The following is a 19,557-nucleotide window of genomic DNA, read 5'->3' as shown; positions in this document are numbered from 1 at the left end:
ACCCCCCTACACCCCAACCCTGGCAGTGTGCCAATGTTAGGAAGGACTGAGGCCTTTAAGAAGAGAGGCCTGAGATGTACATTGAGAACATCCCAGTTGGCTGCCAGTCCCAGCAGAAATTAAGACCCCAGGCGGGAAAAGTGGTTCAGTGGTAGAGTGCTTGCCTTGCCTGCATGAGGCCCTGGGTTCAATTCCTCACCACCTCATAAGCAGAAAGCCCAGAAGTTGCCCTATGGCTCAAATGGTAAACCACTAACCTTGAGTTGAAGAGCTCAGGAACAGCACTCAAGCCCAGAGTTCAAGCCCTATGACCAACCAAAAAAAAAAAGACCCCATTTCAATCAATAAGCCCCATCCCTGAGCTTTTGTACTTAAGGCTAGCGCTCTATACCACATGGAGCCATAGCTCCACTTCTAATTTTCTGGTGGTTAATTGGGGTTGAGAGTCTCATGGACTCTATAGGCTTGGCTGGCCTGGAACCATGATCCTCCATCCTCAGCCTCCTGAGTAGCGACTGTTATAGGCATGAACAACCAGCACCTGACATAAAGCAAAATATTTTTACAGAAAGCTTCAATCCATCAGCATGTTCCCTATTTCCGACCACATGTACTATGACTTGGTGGCTCTAAGCAGCTCCTGCCACAAGCTGGCAGACACACAAAAACTGTCACTCCACTCTGACCACAATCAGTCCCTGGGAATCACGGGAGGCTCAACTTGGAAGAACACTGTGTAGCCAGCAGATGGTAAACTAGACACCAGTACCACAGCCATCTCCATGGCTGTTGTACCAACCAGGTGAGCACTCTTGCCCTCTCTCCAGGAGCCAACCCTGAGCAAACCTTCTGCACAGACCACACTCATCTACTCCTACTGCTTTATCTCTGCCTGCATAAAGCCCTCAGGATGATATGAGCAACTTATCTGACTAGTAAATTCAGTCAGAAGTCTTTCCCAGTGGTCGTATTTATGAACGTTTGCCTTTTTTACACAAAAACATTCCTGCCTACTTTGCCAACCCAATTTCAAGGACTGGGACATCCTGCATAATACATGGCTAGCTTTCTGTACACTCACTGAGAAATTTGCCATTCACCTGACAGAAAGAAAAGGACTCAAAGAAATTTTGGTCTAAGATGAGCAAACTGGTTCTATTCCCTGTATTCCACAAATCTAAAAAGTGAATTTCTACACTCAATTGGAAAATATTTGGATTTAGACTATCAGATCACAATTACTTAACTGCTTCAGTAAGTTTTCATAACTTACACAATCCATAGCTAATCCTTACACCTTCTGTTTCCAAAGCCGCATTTGCAGCCTCAAAAGAGCTTGTTTTGCAGGACTAGTACTTTAGTGGCCAGTCTTCTATCTAAGCAGTAGTTCCCAAGAACACTCACTGTTCTTGTCATCCACAGGAAGATCACCTAACAGCAGACAAGTCGTTGTTCTTCATTTCAGTTATTCTAGGAATTTGTGTGTGTATGTATGTCTTTGTGTGTGTGTGTGTGTGTGTGTGTGTGTCTGTGTCTGTGTGTGTGTCTGTGTGTACTGGGGTTGAAAATCAGGGCATTGTACTCTCACTTGGTTTTTTCACTCAAGCCTGACTTGAACCACACCTCCACTGACAGCTTTTGGCTGATTAACTGGAAATAAAGAGTCTCATGGACTTTCCTGCCCAAGCTGGCTTCCAACTACAATCTGCAGATCTCAGCCTCCTCAATAGCTAAGATAATAGGCATGAGATATCAGTTCCTGCCTAGAAAACTTTCTTTGTTAAAGCAAACATTTTTATGTGAATCTATCAGCAGTGCACCATGTAAGAACCATCATTTTCAAGGATTTAGCTTTCTTTTAAAGAACTTTCTTTCTCAGCTCTATTCCCCAACGGTTCTTGATTTAACTCACAGAAGACAGTGAGTCCAGACAAGACATTTCCTAAACAAAAAGATTGTTGCTTACTTTTCATAAAATAAAGAGGTTTCTGAAAATGGCCACATTTGGGGTTTTTCCTTTTTGCCAGTTTGTTTCTAAACTACATCTTTAGTTTATAAGCCATTTGCTGGCATGACTCCCTCTTCCCTAGAAGTGAATGTTAGTCTTCTCCTTCACCTCTTCCTCCTTCTTCCTCTTCTTCCTCCTTCTGCTTCTCTCTCCCTCTCTCAACTTTCATAAAAATTGCCCTAAATTTGAGAGTTGACATCACAAATTCTGATCCCATGCACACCCAGTTCCCTTCTTTTCATATCATTATTATTTTGGGGTCAGTTATGGGGCTTGAACTTGGGGCCTGGTAGCTGTCTCTAAGCTCTTTTTTGCTCATGGCTAGCACTCTACCACTTTGAGCCACAGCTTCACTTCCCATTTTCTGGGGGTTAATTAGAGTCTCAAAGACTTTCCTAACCAGCTGGCTTTGAATCACGATCCTCAGATCTCAGCCTCCTGAGTAGCTAGGATTACAGAGTGAGCTACCAGCGTCCAGCTAAGCCACTTCTAACCTCTGTGTTTCTTCCTTGCTATAAGCCATGTTCTCTTTTCTCTACCTTCTGTCTCTTAAACATCATGACCACTCTCAACTCAGGCACAGAGAGATCCCTGGGAATCCTCTGGCTTTTTATGGAGGAGGTGGCCCGGCCAGCCTGGCAGGAGGCTCCTTCCCAGAAGGCTTGTCCGGCTGCTATCCTTCATCACAACCCCGCCCCACCCACCACACACACACACACACACACACACACACACACACACACACACACACACCCTAATCTCACATGACAGGCCTGGCTGCTCCTGGCAGCTGAACCACCTGCTCCTGCCTGTTGCCTTTGACACCACATCCAGGGCTTCACCCAGCCTCCAGATGCACCTCAGGGCTCTCCAGGCCATTCCTGCCCACACATTTCTAACTTGACTCCTGTGTGCTGAAGCTGGCAGCAGCTCACTGGTCTACCAAGACCACACACCTGTTAGCAACTGCACATTGCAGGCTCAATTCTCTGCAGTGACAACCACCCATGGATCTCCCCACTGCCCAGTGTCCCAGACCCAGGAAGAAAGTCTGGGTTAGGACTTGCCAGTGTGTCTAACCACACAGATGGAATGCTCTAGGGATGCTAGGAAGCAAACAGATACCACAAAGCCATTTAAGGTGACAGGACACTTACTTTTCTTTTGACTGACTTTAGAAAAATAGGCTCTGGGCTCATCTAGCCTAAGCATGAAGGGCAGTGGTGACTCATACCTATAATCCAAGTTACTCAGGAGGCTGAGATCTAAGGATCATGGCTCAGAGCTGGCCCAGGCACACAAATCTAAAACACTTGTATCTCCAATTAATTAGCAAAAAGCCACAAGTGCAGCTATGGCTCAAATGGTAGTGCACCAACTTTGAGTGAAAAGTCAAGCAAAAGTTCTAGGCTCTGAGTTTAAGACCCAGTATTTTATTACGGTACTACATGAGTTATAACATTTATAAATATAATATTTAATATTATGTTATAAATAATATAATATTGTTACAGTATTATAATAATAACAATAATAAATCAATAATAACAACAAAACAAAAAGGGCTCAAGATGTAGCTTGGTGGGAAAGCACCTGCCTAGCAAGCATCAAGTCCTAGGCTCGAACTCCAAACTGCCAAAATAAAAAATTGTGAAAAGTTTCCTGAGATTGAACCACAGCTTTTAAGTCACTCACTTTGTAACATTAGACCTATTAATTCCCTTCTCAATACTCCTGTTTTCTCTTCTGTCCCTAAGGGTAAAAACAATGCCACAAACAAAACAGGGTAAAAATGATGTAAGCTTCTTAGAAAAAACCTGATATATAGTAAGATGTTATATAATGTCACCTCCGAAGAGACCACTTACTTCTTACATTCTCTGTCTGGACACTTCACTGGTCCCTTAAAAAATGTCGGGGATAAGGAAATGAATGGCCAATGAAGGTGGTCCATGCCCGTAATCCTAACTACTTGGGGGGCTAACATTGGGCAGGACCCATCTAGGCAGGAAAGTTTTCAGCTTAGCTTTGCCACTGAGATTTGGGTAAAGTGGTACACATGTGTAAGCAACAAGTGGAAACTTAAAGAAAACAGGCAGATGACAGTCCATGCACATGCCTGGGCACAAAGTGAGACCCTAGCTCAGAAATAACCAGCACACACAAATTCACTCTCATACTTGGTTGCTAGACCTAGAAGGTAAACATATAAGTAAACACATACCAAATCCTGTACCTAAATATGTGATCAATCTGATTAAAGTACCACAGATGCATGCGTGAAGGGCCATAATAAAGTTCCTGAGAACAAGTGCCATGAACTTTAACAAAAACATTAGGAAGCAAGGTCACAACAAGTTGGAGAGAGACTCGACAAATGGGACTACCTTAAAATAAAAATGTTCAAGAGGAAGTGTACTCATTACCTCACTCATGTAACTGTAACCCTCTGTATAGCATCTTTACAATGAAAATAAATAAATAAATAAATAAATACTGTGCACACACACACACACACACACAAAACATTAGGAAGGTGGAACATGTCCTGTCTGTGGTGTAGGAACTAGTGCAAAGGGGTGGGAGAATGGAGAGGGTGAAGGGTAGCCAAGGGGTTCACCATGTTTTATGTCGATGTGTATGAAAATAAGCAATAAAGCATGGTGAGACTGATTTAGGAAGGAGGAGAGAGGATGAAGGGGAGTGATAGAAGGGATGAGGCTGACCCAGGAGCACGGTGTGCATTAAGGACATGTCAAAATGAAACGTCAAACAAACAGCCAATGAAAGAAATGGTTGGGGTGGGGCTTGCCTAGCAAGCAGGAGGTCCTGAGTTCAAACCTCAGTGCTGCCAATGGAAAGGGAAAAAAATGAAGGAGTATCTATTTCCTCCTTCTTCCTTCAAGTGACTGGCCTTTAAATGCTACCTTTTGTCCTTCATTCATCATGCCTTTATTCCTAAAGTCAATTTCATCTGTTTGATAACTAGATTCTAGCAACTTACAGGCAGAGCAGCCTCCGAGATACTCTGTGATTACACAGACAAGTAGCTAATAAACATAGATTAAGAACACATCTGTTCTCAGATTTTTAGCTTCTCTCCCTTTTATCTAGCCTCTGATCGTTCCTGGGGCTCAGGCAGGCAGCTGGCCTGGGACCAGCACACACCAGGACAGTCTCACCCCCATTCTCTCATCTGTCCTTTCTCCCATCCACATCTCTTGCACCATTTCCATTGTAACCACAGGTTTGAAAGATTTAGGTCCTAGACTATTTTTTTTTTTTATTGTAAAGCTACTATACAGAGGGTTACAGTTACATGAGTGAGGTTATGAGTACACTTCCTCTTGAACATTGTTACCCCCCTCCATTGTTTTCCCCCTACCATCCCCTCCCTCCCTCCCTTCCCCAAGGTTCTTTTTTTTTTTTTGATTGTGATTAAATGATTACATAATTTCAAAGTCACAAGTTCATTCTAACTTCCCTGGAGCAAATTGTCTACCACAGTCTGTAATATATAACAGTGTTCACATGTTATATACCATATTTGTGATCAGCAGCATGGGGATATTTAGTAGTGGTTCAACCAGATGAGCGGGAGTTCTTTGTTTCTTAAGTCCTGTTAGTTTTGTCCTATCACCTAACCTTTTGGATTTATCATCCACTTATCAGGGAGACCATGTACCGTTTGTCTCTTCGTTCTTGGCTTACCTCGCTCAACATGATTCCTTCTAGCTCCATCCATTTCCCTGCAAATGCCATTATTTTGTCATTTCTAATGGCTGCATAATATTCCATTGTGTATAGATACCACAATTTTTGGATCCATTCATCTGTGGTGGGGCACCTAGGTTGTTTCCATATCCTAGCTATTGCGAACAGTGCTGCAATAAACATGGAGGTGCACGTGTCCTTGTATATTGGTTCCTGTTGTTCAGGGTAGATGCCTAGAAGTGGTATGACTGGGTCGTAAGGGAGGTCAATCTTTAGCTTTCTAAGGACCCTCCAGAATGCTTTCCAAAGTGGTTGTATAAGTGTACATTCCCACCAGCAGTGTAATAGGGTTCCTCTTTCTCCATATCCCCTCCAGCATTTGTCGTTGGCTGATTTGTGGATGTGGGACATTCTGACTGGGGTAAGGTGGTATCTCAGGGTTGTCTTTATTTGCATTTCCTTCACCACCAGGGATGATGAACATTTCCTCATGTGTTTCTTTGCCATTTTTATTTCTTCATTTGAGAAGTCCCTCTTTAGTTCCCTTGCCCATTTAGTAATTGGTTTGTTAGGTTTGGGAGGGATTAGTTTCTTGAGTTCCCTGTATATACAGGATGTTAACCCCTTGTCTGATATATTGCTGGTAAATATTTTTTCCCAATTAGTTGGTTGTCTTTCTAGCTTAGTTGCGATAGATTTAGCTGTGCAGAAGCTTTTTATTTTAAGGTAGTCCCATTTGTCGAGTCTCTCTCCAACTTGTTGTGACCCTGGGACTCTGTTCAGGAAGTTCCTTCCTGTGCCTATTAGTTCAAGTGTCTCTCCTACTCTGTCCTGCAGTAGTTTCAGAGATTCAGGTTTAATGTTAAGGTCTTTAATCCATTTTGAGTTGATGTTGGTGCATGGTGATAGGCTGGGGTCCACTTTTAGTTTTCTGCATGTGGCTGCCCAGTTTTCCCAGCACCAGCGGTTGAAGAGGCTGTGTTTCTTCCATTGTATGTCTTTGGCTCCTTTGTTGAATATCAGCTGGCTGTAGGCCTGTGGATTTATATCTGGATCTTCTATTCTGTTCCATTGGTCTTCGGGTCTGTTTTTGTGCCAGTACCATGCTGTCTTTGTGATTATAGCTCTGTAGTAGAGTTTGAAGTTCGGCATGGATAGCCCTCCCATATTGTCTTTATCCCCTAGAATTGTTTTGGCTATTCTAGGTCTTTTGTTGTTCCATATAAATTTTTGGACTGTTTTCTGTATTTCAGTGATGTACGTCATTGGGATTTTAATAGGAATTGCATTGAATTTGTATATTAGTTTTGGAAGTATCACCATCTTTACTATATTAAGTCGGCCTATCCAGGAGCATGGGAGGTCTTTCCATTTCCTAGTGTCTTCTGCAATTTCTTTCTTTAACTTTTTATAGTTCTCATTAAATAGTTCTTTTACATCTTTGGTTAGGTTAATTCCTAAATATTTTATTTTTTGGGAGGTTATTGTGAATGGGGTTGCTCCCTTTATTTCCCTCTCTTCCTGTGCGTTATCAGTGTATAGGAAGGCAACTGATTTTTGTGGGTTTATTTTGTATCCTGCTATTTTGCCGAAGTGACTTATGATTTCTAAAAGTTTGGGGATGGAGTTTTTGGGATCGTGGAGGTATAGTATCATGTCGTCTGCAAAAAGGGATAGTTTCACTTCTTCTTTCCCTATGCGGATCCCTTTAATGTCTTTTTCTTGCCTTATTGCCCTGGCTAAGGGTTCTAGGACTATGTTGAAGAGGAGTGGAGACAGTGGACATCCTTGCCTTGTTCCTGTTTTTAGGAGGATTGGTTGTAGCTTTTCCCCATTAAGTATAATATTGGCTATTGGTCTGTCATAAATGGCTTTTATTGTTTTTAGAAATGTTCCTTCTATTCCTATTTTCTCCAGAGCTTTTAGCATGAATGAATGTTGAATTTTATCAAAGGCCTTTTCTGCATCTGTGGTGATAATCATGTGATTCTTGACCTTGGCTCTGTTGATATGCTGGATTACATTTATTGACTTACGTATGTTAAACCATCCCTGTGTCTCTGGGATGAAGCCTACCTGATCATAGTGTATTATTTTTTTTATGTGTTTCTGGATTCTGTTAGCTAGAATCTTGTTAAGGATCTTTGCATCTGTGTTCATCAAGGAGATTGGCCTGTAATTCTCCTTTTTGGTTGGGTCTTTGCCTGGTTTGGGGATGAGTGTGATATTGGCTTCGTAGAATGAGTTTGGGATAGCTCCCTCCTTCTCTGTTTCTCTGAAGAGCTTGAGGAGTATGGGTATTAGTTCTTCTTTAAAGGTCTTATAGAATTCTGCTGTGAATCCATCTGGTCCTGGGCTTTTTTTTGTTGGAAGACTTTTGATAGCTTCCTGTATCTCATTATAGGATATTGGCTTATTTAATTGGCTAACTTCTTCTTTGCTCAGTTTGGGTAACTTGTATTTCTCTAAAAATGCATCCATTTCCGCCAGATTTTCTTCCTTTAGAGAGTATAGCTTTTGAAAGTAGTCTGTTAGAATTGTTTGGATATCTTGGGTACGTGTTGTGATGTTTCCCGTGGCATCCCTAATCCTATTAATATGGGTTTCCTCTCTTCTTTTTGTAATTAATCTTGCCAACGGGCCATCAATTTTGTTTATTTTTTCAAAGAACCAGCTTTTTGTTTGGTTTATTTTGGTTATGGTTTTCTGATTTTCTAATTGGTTAATCTCTGCTCTCAATTTGGTTATCTGGCTTCGTCTAGTAGCTTTAGGTCCCATTTTTTCTTGTTTTTCTAGCTGTTTTAGTTGCAACATGAGATTATTTACTTGGTCTGTCTCCATTCTCTTGATGTGGGCACTGAGGGCAATAAATTTGCCCCTCAGGCCTGCTTTTGCTGTGTCCCACAAGTTTCTTTGTGAGGTGTTTTCATTTTCATTGAGTTCTAGGAAATGCTTTATTTCTTCTCTGATCTCTTCTGTTACCCAGGCCTTGTTAAGGAGTGTGCTGTTCAATTTCCATGTATTAGAGGTCCTAGACTATTAACAAAAAGCTTTTCTCTTGTGCTTTGAAAGAATCTGGCAGATGCTGTATTCTGTCACGTTGAGGCAGTAGGCACAGCAAAGCACTTGGGTTTTCCTTTGCTTTTATAGATGGAAATTCATTAAACATATTCTGCACCGCAGTTATGAGTAATGCTGGCCCGGGAAGAAAAGAAACACAGCTCCCAAAACACTGAGAAAGGATATTCAGATGGACCACAGCTTGGGGAAACGTTGAGGTTCAGTAATCCGTCCACCCTTAGACAGTCCGCAGGACATCCCATGAATGACACCACTTTATTATAGTTTTATTCTCCTCCGATGAGCCAGTGACACTCTCTGAGACACAATGAGCTGGTGCAGAAGGATCTGCTCTCTTGGGAGAGGTGTTTTCTTAAGAGCAGTTTCTTTAGTCTGCAGGATGATTCCTAAACCATGCTTTCCTGAGGCAAAGTTTGGTTGTTTGGAAAGCAAGGATGTTGACACCAGCTGTGAGGTAAATCACCAACTGAAGACTCCAGTAATCATCAGAAATGACAGGAGAGGCTCACAGCCACCCTCCAAGGCAGGAAAACCTGGTTATCAAATTAATTTTGCAAAGTGAAAGATGAAAGGACAGGCCACATTTTTTACCCCCTGGAAGAATGCTGATTTGGTTCCAAAAATGATTTATGAAAAAAGACTTGTTTCAAGCTTCATGAAGCTAATTAAACAGGAAATCTGCACCAAGATAAATTCAATCTTTGTGTCATAAAACCACTGGACTATGAAGAGGGGCAGAGGTATAACTGATTATGAGTTATGAGACATAACTGAATGAGGAGGCTGAAGATAAAAAGCAGATAGAAAGTCTCCGTGCTGTTTTCTTTTGGCAGTACTGGAATCCAAACTCAAGGCCTTGTACTTGCTCAGCTTGCATGCCCAGCTGGCATTCTATCTACCTATTGAGCCATGCCTCCAGCCCAACATTTTGCTGGTTATTTAGGAGATTAAAAAGTTTTATGGACTTTTCTGCCCAAGCTTGCTTTGAACCATGATCCTCCAAATTTCACCCTCCTGAGTAGCTAAGATGAGAAGCACGAACCACACATACTCTTTGACGTCTATAGAGAGTGTATTTCTCTTCATTTGGAAGAGAAACTGCAATGGTAGAAGACATGCATACAAAATTAAAGCACTGTTTGTATCAACGATATTTAGTTAGCTCCCTCTTCATCCCTATTTTATTTATTCCACTGCGATACTGCTATGGTGACAAGGAATCATTTTCCCTAAAATTGCACTTTCTCTGATAGCAGCACCAGTTTCCCGATTTCTATCTTCCTCTTTCTTACTCCTCCTTAATCTCAGTCTTCTCTAGAAAGTATTTGCAGATAACTCTGGACTGTCTCACTCCACGACATTGTAATTCAGGGTTCACACAGATTCAGTCCTGGTCCTGGGTCTGCTTGCCTCCATTCATGCCAAGCAATGTATTTCTCTTCGTAAATTCCTACATGGAAGGTTCGCTATGTTTACAGACATGGTATGAAATAAGAAGGATAAAGCAGGGTTCCCCGGAATAGCTGTCTGCTTGGACAGGCCATCCACCACCTCAGTTTACAGAAGAGGTGAAGAGACAGGAAGAATTTAGCTAAGTTTTGAAGGCAATTTCAACTTCCACCCAGGGTTACGAAGGCTTGTCAATTACCTAGAAGCTAACACTGGATGTAAGACAGTAGTGAAAAGAATACTGAGAAGAACTAATGTAATATGGCATATTAAGAAGTGAGTTCAATACTTAAATAAGAAAAAAAAGGAGGGGCTGGGAAGGTGGCTCTGCATTAAGAGAGCTTGCCTTGCATGCATGAGACCCTGAGTGCTATTCCTCAGCACCACATAAGCAAAAAGAAAAAAGCCGGAAGTGGCACTGTGGCTCAAGTGGTAGAGTGCTAGCCTTGATCTGAAGAGCTGAGGGACAGCGCCCAGGTCCAGAGTTCAGGCCTCATGACTGGACCACCCCCCCCCCCCAAAAAAAAAGATAAAATAAGGATGTGAGCTCAAGCTGGGCACAGTGCTATATACTTGTAATCCTGGATACTGGGAGGACTGGATTTCTAGAGTAGCTTATGTAAAAAGTCCCAAAGACTCCATCTCCAAAGAAAACAAAATGCTGTGTATAGTGATATACAGTTGTCATCTCAGCTAGGGAAGAAAGTATAAATACCAGGTTCACAGTCCAGAGACCAGCTCAAGAAGTAACAAAGTCTTATCTCAAAATCCACCAGAGTAAAAGGGCTGGCAGCATGACTCCTGTGGTAGAAAGTCTGCTTAAAAAGGATGAAGCCTTGGTTTCAAACCCCAGTATAACAACACACAATACTCACAATAACATTTTATTTCTCATTCATCGTTCCTCTCTTGCACTCATCTCTTTTCACTACCTAGGGGGTCTAGGTTTGTAAGTGGAGGCACTAAATTCAGCTCCTTGATGGCTAACAGATATGCTGAGCCAGCCACCTGCAGGGTGTGAAGGGACAGAGACCTCAAACAAATGTCCATTCAATGAGACACTGGCAAGGCAAGCTGAGCCAGAGCCCCAGCCCTGAAGAAAAACCAGGCAGGCTTTGTAGAAAAGCACCTATTCTAACAATGACACAACCTCACCTTCCTCAAACTCCCCCAGCTTCAATCACTCTGTGTTGATGTGTGTGTGTGCGTGTGTGAGAGAGCGAGAGAGAGACAGACAGACAGACAGAAAGACAGACTGACTGACAGTCAGAGACAGACAGAAAGAGAAAGAGAGACAAAGTGTGTGTGTGTGTGTGTGTGTGTGTGTGTGTGTGTGTGTGTGTGTCTAGGGACTTGAACTCAGGACCTAGCTGCTTAAGGACCTGTTCTTAAGCTTTATTTTGCTCAAGGCCAGAAATTTACCACTTGAGCTACAGCTACACTTCTGGTCAATCACACTTGGCATTACCTATCACCCCTCAGATGACCCTTCTGAAAAAAAATACCAATGCTTGTAGCTACAGTTTTTGAGTAAACTACAACATATCCCCTGAATGCTCTCAGTGCTGAGTATGCTGTACTACTGAGAAGATTGTAGGAGGCTCCTGAGGTGTTTCCTGATGTGCTCCATGACTCATTGCATAGGGAACAAAGAATCTGAACGAGACTCATGTAATTCTACAGTCCTGGCTCTTGAACTCCATCCAAGTTTAGAGTAGTTGCAGCAGGAGCAAAAAGCCCAGATGCCCAGAGGTTGCACCTGAGAGGAAGGACGCTGCTACTCCAGACTCCAGCACAAAGGTAAGTACAGAGGTTTGTTTTTACAGTACTCCAGTTTGAACTCACACCTTTGTACTTCCTAGGCAGGCGCTTTTCCACATAAGCACAGTCCAATACCAATCGTCTATTTTTCATTTCAATTATTTTCCAGATCTCACATTTTTGTCTGGGGATGGCCTCAGATCACAATCCTAGTATATATATGATTTCCCAAGTTGCTCACTGTGAGTGAGCTTGCCATATTTTGGTGGATGCTGCCACCATCAATGTGCCTGACCATACGGAAATCTTGAAATTCTCCTCAGCACCCAAGTCTGTTCAAACATTTAAATATCGCCTATTCAAATACTGCCTTGCTTTTACGGATTCACTTATTAATTAGTGGAACTTCCAATGAAAAGCAGGTTGGGACTTCTCAAACATTTCCTTTTCAGCCCAGTTTGGCTTTCACAGTTTTCATTCCTTTATCTCTCAGTGATGTTCTGGGTCAATATCTTCCTCACGGTCTCCAAAATTCCAATTCTCTCTTTGGCTAAATCAAGCTCATCATGAAGTACCTTATTGGTTTTAAATAATTGTTATTGTATTCAATAGTTAAATAATTGTGTAACATTATCAAAAATGGTTAGGTATTGTTACATAATTGTTATTGTTCCGCAGATGTTTTCACTTTTCAGATTTCTAATTGGCTCTTTCCAGGTGCACATGCTCTCCATTTACTTTTTGTTCATCATCTCCTGCTTCTATGGGTATCTTTCCCTGTCCTTCAAAGTTCTCTCCTTGAGGAAACTTAGCACTTGATTTTGTAAGTTCTTTCTGTGTCCCTCAACCCTGACCAATTAGAGCATCAGCAGATATAATAAAGCGAGACCTCAGTGGTCGGATCATGGGACACCTGACTCCATAAAGAAACAAAGTGGGAGAGAAAATCTAGGAAGATGTCACCCAAGGTCATGTGGAGGTGGAAACTAACCTCCATAGCTATGGGATGGACCTCTGGGCTCCTAAACTTAGAAGGTGAGTAGGTCACAGGGTAGAGGCTTACTGAAGAGGCACAGGGAAGCCTGGATGTCTGTTGCTTTCAATTATCCAACCTCAAGTACCTGGTTATAAAGACTAGAAGAACAAACATGAAGATTCATCATCATCGCAATAGCCCATACTATGCTGTTGAGTCTCAACTGCCTTTTAGTTGTGGTTCACCTCCCTGTACAGAGTTCTGGGCCATGGACTGAGAAATACAAGGGTGCATGAGGCTTATACCTTCTGTGTATCCAGAGAAGCACCCATCTTATTAGCCTCATGTGGCCTCTTGAGGTGAAAGCCAACATCAGCCAGAGCAGAGGCCACGAAGGAGCTAGCTAATATGGCTGACACAGCTCCTTCACAGACTTTGACAGTGCACCACAAATTCCATTGGTTAAAAGCTCGGGGGGACATTTACTCCTGACAGCAATCACACAACTGTCACCTCCAAACTTACAAAGATGGGAAGTTACAGGCAAGTCCACTGTGGGCTGTTGAGAAATCTTCTTGGAACACAACAGGCTGAGGGAGCTGATAATCACCAATGAAGAAACTTCTCCCTCTACCTCATTAACACCTCAGTGTTTTGTAACAACCCTTTCTCATATCCTTCTGATGCTGAGTACAGACAGCATTAAGCCATCCCCCAACACCCAACCCCAGGCTGGCAGAGGGAAGACCCCTGCAGGAGGTACACTGGATATTCTGTGTAGACCCCCTGAGTGATTTTTATTTTTTTGGCCACAGGTGGCACCTGATTTTGGCCTGGGCACTGTCCCTCAGCTCTTCAGCTCAAGGCTAGTGTTCTATCACTTGAGCCACAGTGCCATGTCCGGCTTTTTCTACTTATGTAGTGCTGAGGAATCGAACCAAGGGCCTCATGCATGAGAGGCAAGCACTCTACCACTGAGCCACCTTCCCAGCCCCATGAGTAATTCTTGTACACATTCAATATGTAATCTAGAATCCATGGAGGGACATACACGATGCCACAGAACACAGCACAGTAGTGTCAAATTCACCCTCTAATTATGGCTCTTCATGAAACAGCATGTACCTACCCAGGTTATAAAGAACAAAGCAATAAGAGGGAGAGAGACAAATTTCCTAGAAGAACAAACATGAAGATTCATCATCATCGCAATAGCCCATACTATGCTGTTGAGTCTCAACTGCCTTTTAGTTGTGGTTCACCTCCCTGTACAGAGTTCTGGGCCATGGACTGAGAAATACAAGGGTGCATGAGGCTTATACCTTCTGTGTATCCAGAGAAGCACCCATCTTATTAGCAGGACAACACATCGGTCACCTCTCTGGTATTTCTGCCCCAAATGCAAAGCCCAAAACTAATTTGTGGAATAGGTCAGAAAATCTCAAACTATTTTCCATAATATAGTTGTCATATATTCTACAAAGATGTCACAGAAAGTAAATGAAGACTAATGGGTTGTTCCCAATGACTGGAGACTAGAAAGTCATGCCAATAAACGTAACATATAACCCTGGATGGAATAATAGACTGTAGAAAAATTTAGAAGAAAAAGAAAAAACTCACTTGAGAAAATCAATTAAAGTGATGTTGGCCAGGTACTGGTGGCACACCTGTAATCCTTGCTACTCAGGAGGCTGACAGCTGAATATTGCAGTTCAAAGCCAGTCAGGGCAAGAAAGCCATGACACTCTTATCTCCAACTAACCACCAGAAAACCAGAAGTGGTACTGTGGGCTCAAAGTGGTAGAGTGCTAGCCTCGAGCAAAAAAAGCTCAGGGAACGCGCACAGGCCCTGAGTTCAAGCCCCACAACTAAAAAAAAAAAAAAGTAATAAAATTAAAAAAATAATAAAGTGGTGTTGGTGTGCAAATGACATCTCTTTGCTAACAAGCCCCCCAAATATACCTTCCTTTACATTCAAGGGTAAGTTCCCAAAATTGCCCAGTATCATTTAGGGCTTCTTTGAATTCTCACCCTACTATATCATTTCTGCATTCAATCAGATAATATACCCAGGAAGAAAATACCATAGAATTTTGAAGCAGCATGGCGACCATAAAGAATAGAGTTACCATGATATTCAAATTGGGAAAATGAAGAAAACCACCTAGAATCTTACATTAGAGGTTTTTCAAACCTGTAAGTGGATATTAAGTCTCAACCTCTCTTTCCTTCCATCATTACCACAGCATACCCCAGGGAGGGCAAAGCTAAGCTTCTGAGACCATCTGTCACCCAACAGTGACTGAGAACTAGATCACAAGCCATCACACAGCACTCAAGCCAAAGGATCTCTCACAGCTCAACCCTCTCTCACAAACCTTTAGGATATTTTTCATTCAGTAAACATTTCCTGAATGTCCCATGCACATAGAACAACCTGTTAGACCAACACATACTAAATTTTATGCTAACAATAAAATTACAATTGCCTGGGATCCAAGACTAGAGTCCCTCAAAGTTAATCTCATTGTAAAGCTTTTAATATGAACAAGTAACAATGCACTAATTTGGCTACTTCTCCAACAAGTGAAGAATGATTAACCTGGACTAGTGCTTCATGCCTCTGAATTCTAGCTCTTCAGAAAGCTGAGATCTGAGGATCATGGTTCAAAGCCAGCCCAGGCATGAAAGTCCATGTGACTCTTTATCTCCAACGAACCCCAAGAAAACCAGAAGTGGTGCTGTGGCTCAAAGTGGTAGCGTGCCTTTGAATTCAAGCCCCAAGATCCACAAAAAAACAAAATAATGTCATCTGGCAAACCTTTCTTAAAGGACACACACACACACACACACACACACAAACACACACACACACACACACACACACACAAACACACACACACACAGGGCCTTTCCCCAGAGCAGCTGTGCACCTGGAGGAAGATGCTTAACTTGACTATTGTGTTTAGAAGTGGAGTTGCTGGAAGAAGGGGATACTTGAAGTAGCTAAGGTTATCAAGGTAGAATATTGGTGATTTTATAAGAAGAGGAGATCAAAAGACATCCAGTCAGGGTTTCCAGTGACCACGGAAAAGTTCCAGGAGATCAAAGCATTACTGTGGCTCCAAAGAAAGAAGGGCTTGTGTGGGTAGGGAGACCGGTGAGCTTTGGGTTCACGTCTGTCTCCAGTTTCAGGATGCATAATTAGAACAGAGATGATCCCCAGAGTTGCCCCTGATCTACAGGATGGATAATTAGCACATATACACTTCAGCCACAGCAGCACCCCCAACCCTGACAGAGCAAAAGGCCCTGGGAGAGGCAGGAGACCCAAGGGCCCAGATTTGCTCTGCTTCCAGAGTGAACTCAAAGACTCAACTTTGAGGTTGGCTGTGTGTGCTGCTTGGTTTCAAAGAAGTGGGAGCAGCCCAACCACTCAAGCATCAGGATAAAGCAGAGCGACCTGGAAAGAGCCAAGATAAGATCAAGTTTCCACAACCGCCCAATAAGTAAGTGGGCGAAAGACTTAAAGAGAAGCTTCTCTGAAGAAGAAAGAAGGATGGCCAATAGACACATGAAGAAATGTTCAACATCCCTAGCCATAAAAGAAATGCAAATCAAAACAACATTGAGATATCACCTCACTCCAGTTAGAACAGCAAAAATCAAGAACTCTAACAACAACAGATGCTGGAGGGGATGTGGACAGAAAGGAACCTTACTTCATTGTTGGTGGGAATGTAAACTTGTTCAACCACTTTGGAAAGCAGTATGGAGGTTCCTCAAAAGACTCCACATAGAGCTCCCCAATGACCCAGCAATCCCACTTCTGGGCATTTACCCAAATGATCACAAACAAGGCCACACTAAAGCTACCAGCACAACTATGTTTATTGCAGCATTATTTACCATAGCTAAGACATGGAACCAACCCAGATGCCCCTCAGTAGATGAATGGATCAAGAAGATGTGGTATATATACACAATGGAATTCTATGCCTCCATCAGAAAGAATGACATTGCCCCATTTGTTAGGAAATGGAAAGGCTTGGAAAAAATTATATTAAGTGAAGTAAGCCAGGCCCAAAGAAACATAGGTCCCATGGTTTCCCTTATTTGCAATATCTAGTATAGGTATGAGTCAAGCGGAAAAAGTCAGATAATGTGATGTTAGGAAAACGAAACCTCAAATATGTATTTTAATGTTTTTGTTTCTTTCATGCATGTGTTTCTAATGCATTTATAAGATTATTTCTTTGTTGCTTTGTATGTCCCTCCCCCACAGTGTAACCCCCGCTTTCACTATATTTGATGTCAGTATAACATGTGGAGGAGATGGGGACAAACAAGTCGTTTAAGGATTCAGGTGGACCTGTTGCAACAATGAGAAGTACAAAAAGTCATGTCAAAACCAGCTTTACAATGTCGGTGGGGGGGGGGGGGGTATGGTTGGGTGGGAGGGAGGGGGGAGGCTGGGAAGGGAGGTGAAGGGTAAACAAAGGAGGAGGCTGCAATGCTTGGTAAGAAATGTATGCATTATCCTGCCCATGTAATTGTAACCCCTCTGTACAGTATGTTCTCAAATAAAATAAAATAAAATTAAAAAAAAAAAAAAAAAAAAGATCAAGTTTCCACAGCGCATGTTTCCATAGCTCACTGAAGCCCTTGATGGCTGCTAAGAAAATAATATGCAATTATAGCTTAGAGACATAAATGACTGAGGCCATGGTGCCCTCCATGTGGATAACCACATGTGTAGAAGCCCCGCCCTACCCTGGCATGGTTAAAGATGCCTGCTTCACCCACAGAAGCTGATGGGGAGGGGGAAAAAGAAGCAGGCTGGTCGAGGATGGGTACACAGGACAGGAATGGGGCTTGACCCAGAAATGCCTCTGTCCTCTGGAGCTCTGGTATTCTCACCTGCATGGTGTGCATACGCAGGTCTGTGAGCAGAAGGCAGATTGTCCTGAAGACCTCTGCTTTTCTCCTCCGGGGGCTCCTGTGGTCCAGGACACTGGGAAACAGCAGAGCAACACCAAGATGTTGACAGAGGCCTGTGGGAGAAGAGGACACCAGGACCTCAGATCTGACACAAACTCTGGCCCACAGCCTGAAGCTCTCCCCTGACACGGTGACAGTGGGCAGGGTGTGTCTTCAGCAAAAATGGGTAAAAAGGGCAGTCACATGGCAGGCAGGCAAGCTGGAGAGCAGAGAGGTGTGCCTGGCTCTCCTGGAAAGGCTCTCTATAATGGTCACAGATCCTCATACCTGGGCATCAGTGCTTCCTTCTACAACCTTCCCTGTCTCCACAGGACACAGGATACACCTGCCAGTCCTACAGACTGCTGGGAGTCACCAGCCATGAGTCTTGGAGCAAGTCAGTCTGACTAGACATTTTGAGGAATAAGGATGGAGCACTAGGAAATCCTGGAAAGCTCCCAGGAGGAGACAACTGAGTGGCATGTCAGACACTAAGTGGAGTTGTGGGTCCCAGTTCTTCACTTAGAAAGGAAGCTGGTTTTCTTCTGCTAACCTGCTAAACTGCTTGCTACCTTCATGTGCTTTTTAGTTTTAAGTACAAGAGATCAAACTCAGAGCCTTGTGCTTGCTAAGCAGGTGCTCTACTGTTGAGCCATGCTTCTAAACCTTTTTGTGCTAATATTAAAATAGGGTCTTGCTTCCTTCCTGGGTGTATACCTGGGCCTCCATCCTCATATACTAGGATTCTCATTGTGACTGAGATGACAGCCACATACCACCACACCCAATGCTCACTTGAAAAGGGATCTTGTGGATGTTTCTGCCCAGGCTGGCAGAAACATGATCCTCCCAATCTGGCCCTCCCAAGTCACTAAGATTACAGGCATGAACTGCAGTGTCCATCTGCATGACTTTTCTGCCCTTGCTGTATTTTTGCCATTAATATTCAATTCTCCCTGGATTTACCCAACTAGAAATTCTGGGCTCCCCATACTGACTTGCTAGGGAACAGCCTGAATCTCAGACTTACCATCACACTTCTAAGACAAACCTGGAGACAATCAAGGGAACAGAGAAGTTAAAGAGGGCCGTCCCTCCCCGAGAAAAATTCTCCAGTTCTCCTGGGTCCTTCCAATCTCTGCAAGCAATTCCCTACTGCAGCAATTCTGAGCTGAGCTCAGCCTCCTGCTCCAGACAGTAAAACAGAGCAGAGCCTCCCTATCCCACTCCTCATCAGACTCCTCCTCCTCCTCCTCCCTCCCTGCCTGACCATCTCACCCCTACTCACAGAGAACTGCTTCTCCCACAGAGGTGGCAAACTAAGAAGTAAAATATCTGAGATGCAGTCAGGGTGAGCCAAGGAGTCGGGAAACCTGCAGAAGGAAAGGATTAGAAAATACATTAGAAGAAACTCAAAAGGTCTTAGAATGGATTCCAAGTGCAATGGAAGAAAATCCTGCCCAGAATTGGACACGCAGGTCCAGCTTTAAACCCAGGCAGGGGCTGGGAAGGTGGCTCAGTGGTAGAGCGCTTGCCTTGCATGCCTGAGGCCCTGGGTTCGATTCCTCAGCACCACATAAGCAAA

The 19,557-nt window shown here is 43.1% G+C and overlaps 1 long non-coding RNA gene across 1 annotated transcript in view; it reads right to left on the bottom strand.

The window, feature by feature from the left end:
- LOC122120906 overlaps window positions 1-19,339 on the bottom strand; it is a 33,764-nt gene extending 14,425 nt beyond the window's left edge. The window contains exons 1-2 of the long non-coding RNA XR_006149811.1: window positions 19,261-19,339; window positions 17,913-18,046 (exon numbers count right to left, since the gene is read on the bottom strand). This is a non-coding gene — a long non-coding RNA (uncharacterized LOC122120906). The remainder of the gene's footprint in view (window positions 1-17,912; window positions 18,047-19,260) is intronic.
- Window positions 19,340-19,557: the final 218 nt, after the last annotated feature.

The sequence above is a fragment of the Dipodomys spectabilis genome, unplaced genomic scaffold, assembly GCF_019054845.1.
Source record: "Dipodomys spectabilis isolate Male_0828 unplaced genomic scaffold, ASM1905484v1 ptg000178l, whole genome shotgun sequence".
Lineage (NCBI taxonomy): Eukaryota > Metazoa > Chordata > Mammalia > Rodentia > Heteromyidae > Dipodomys > Dipodomys spectabilis.
The sequence above is the reverse complement of the archived record's forward strand: the minus strand, read 5'-3'. Positions and strand labels throughout refer to the sequence as shown.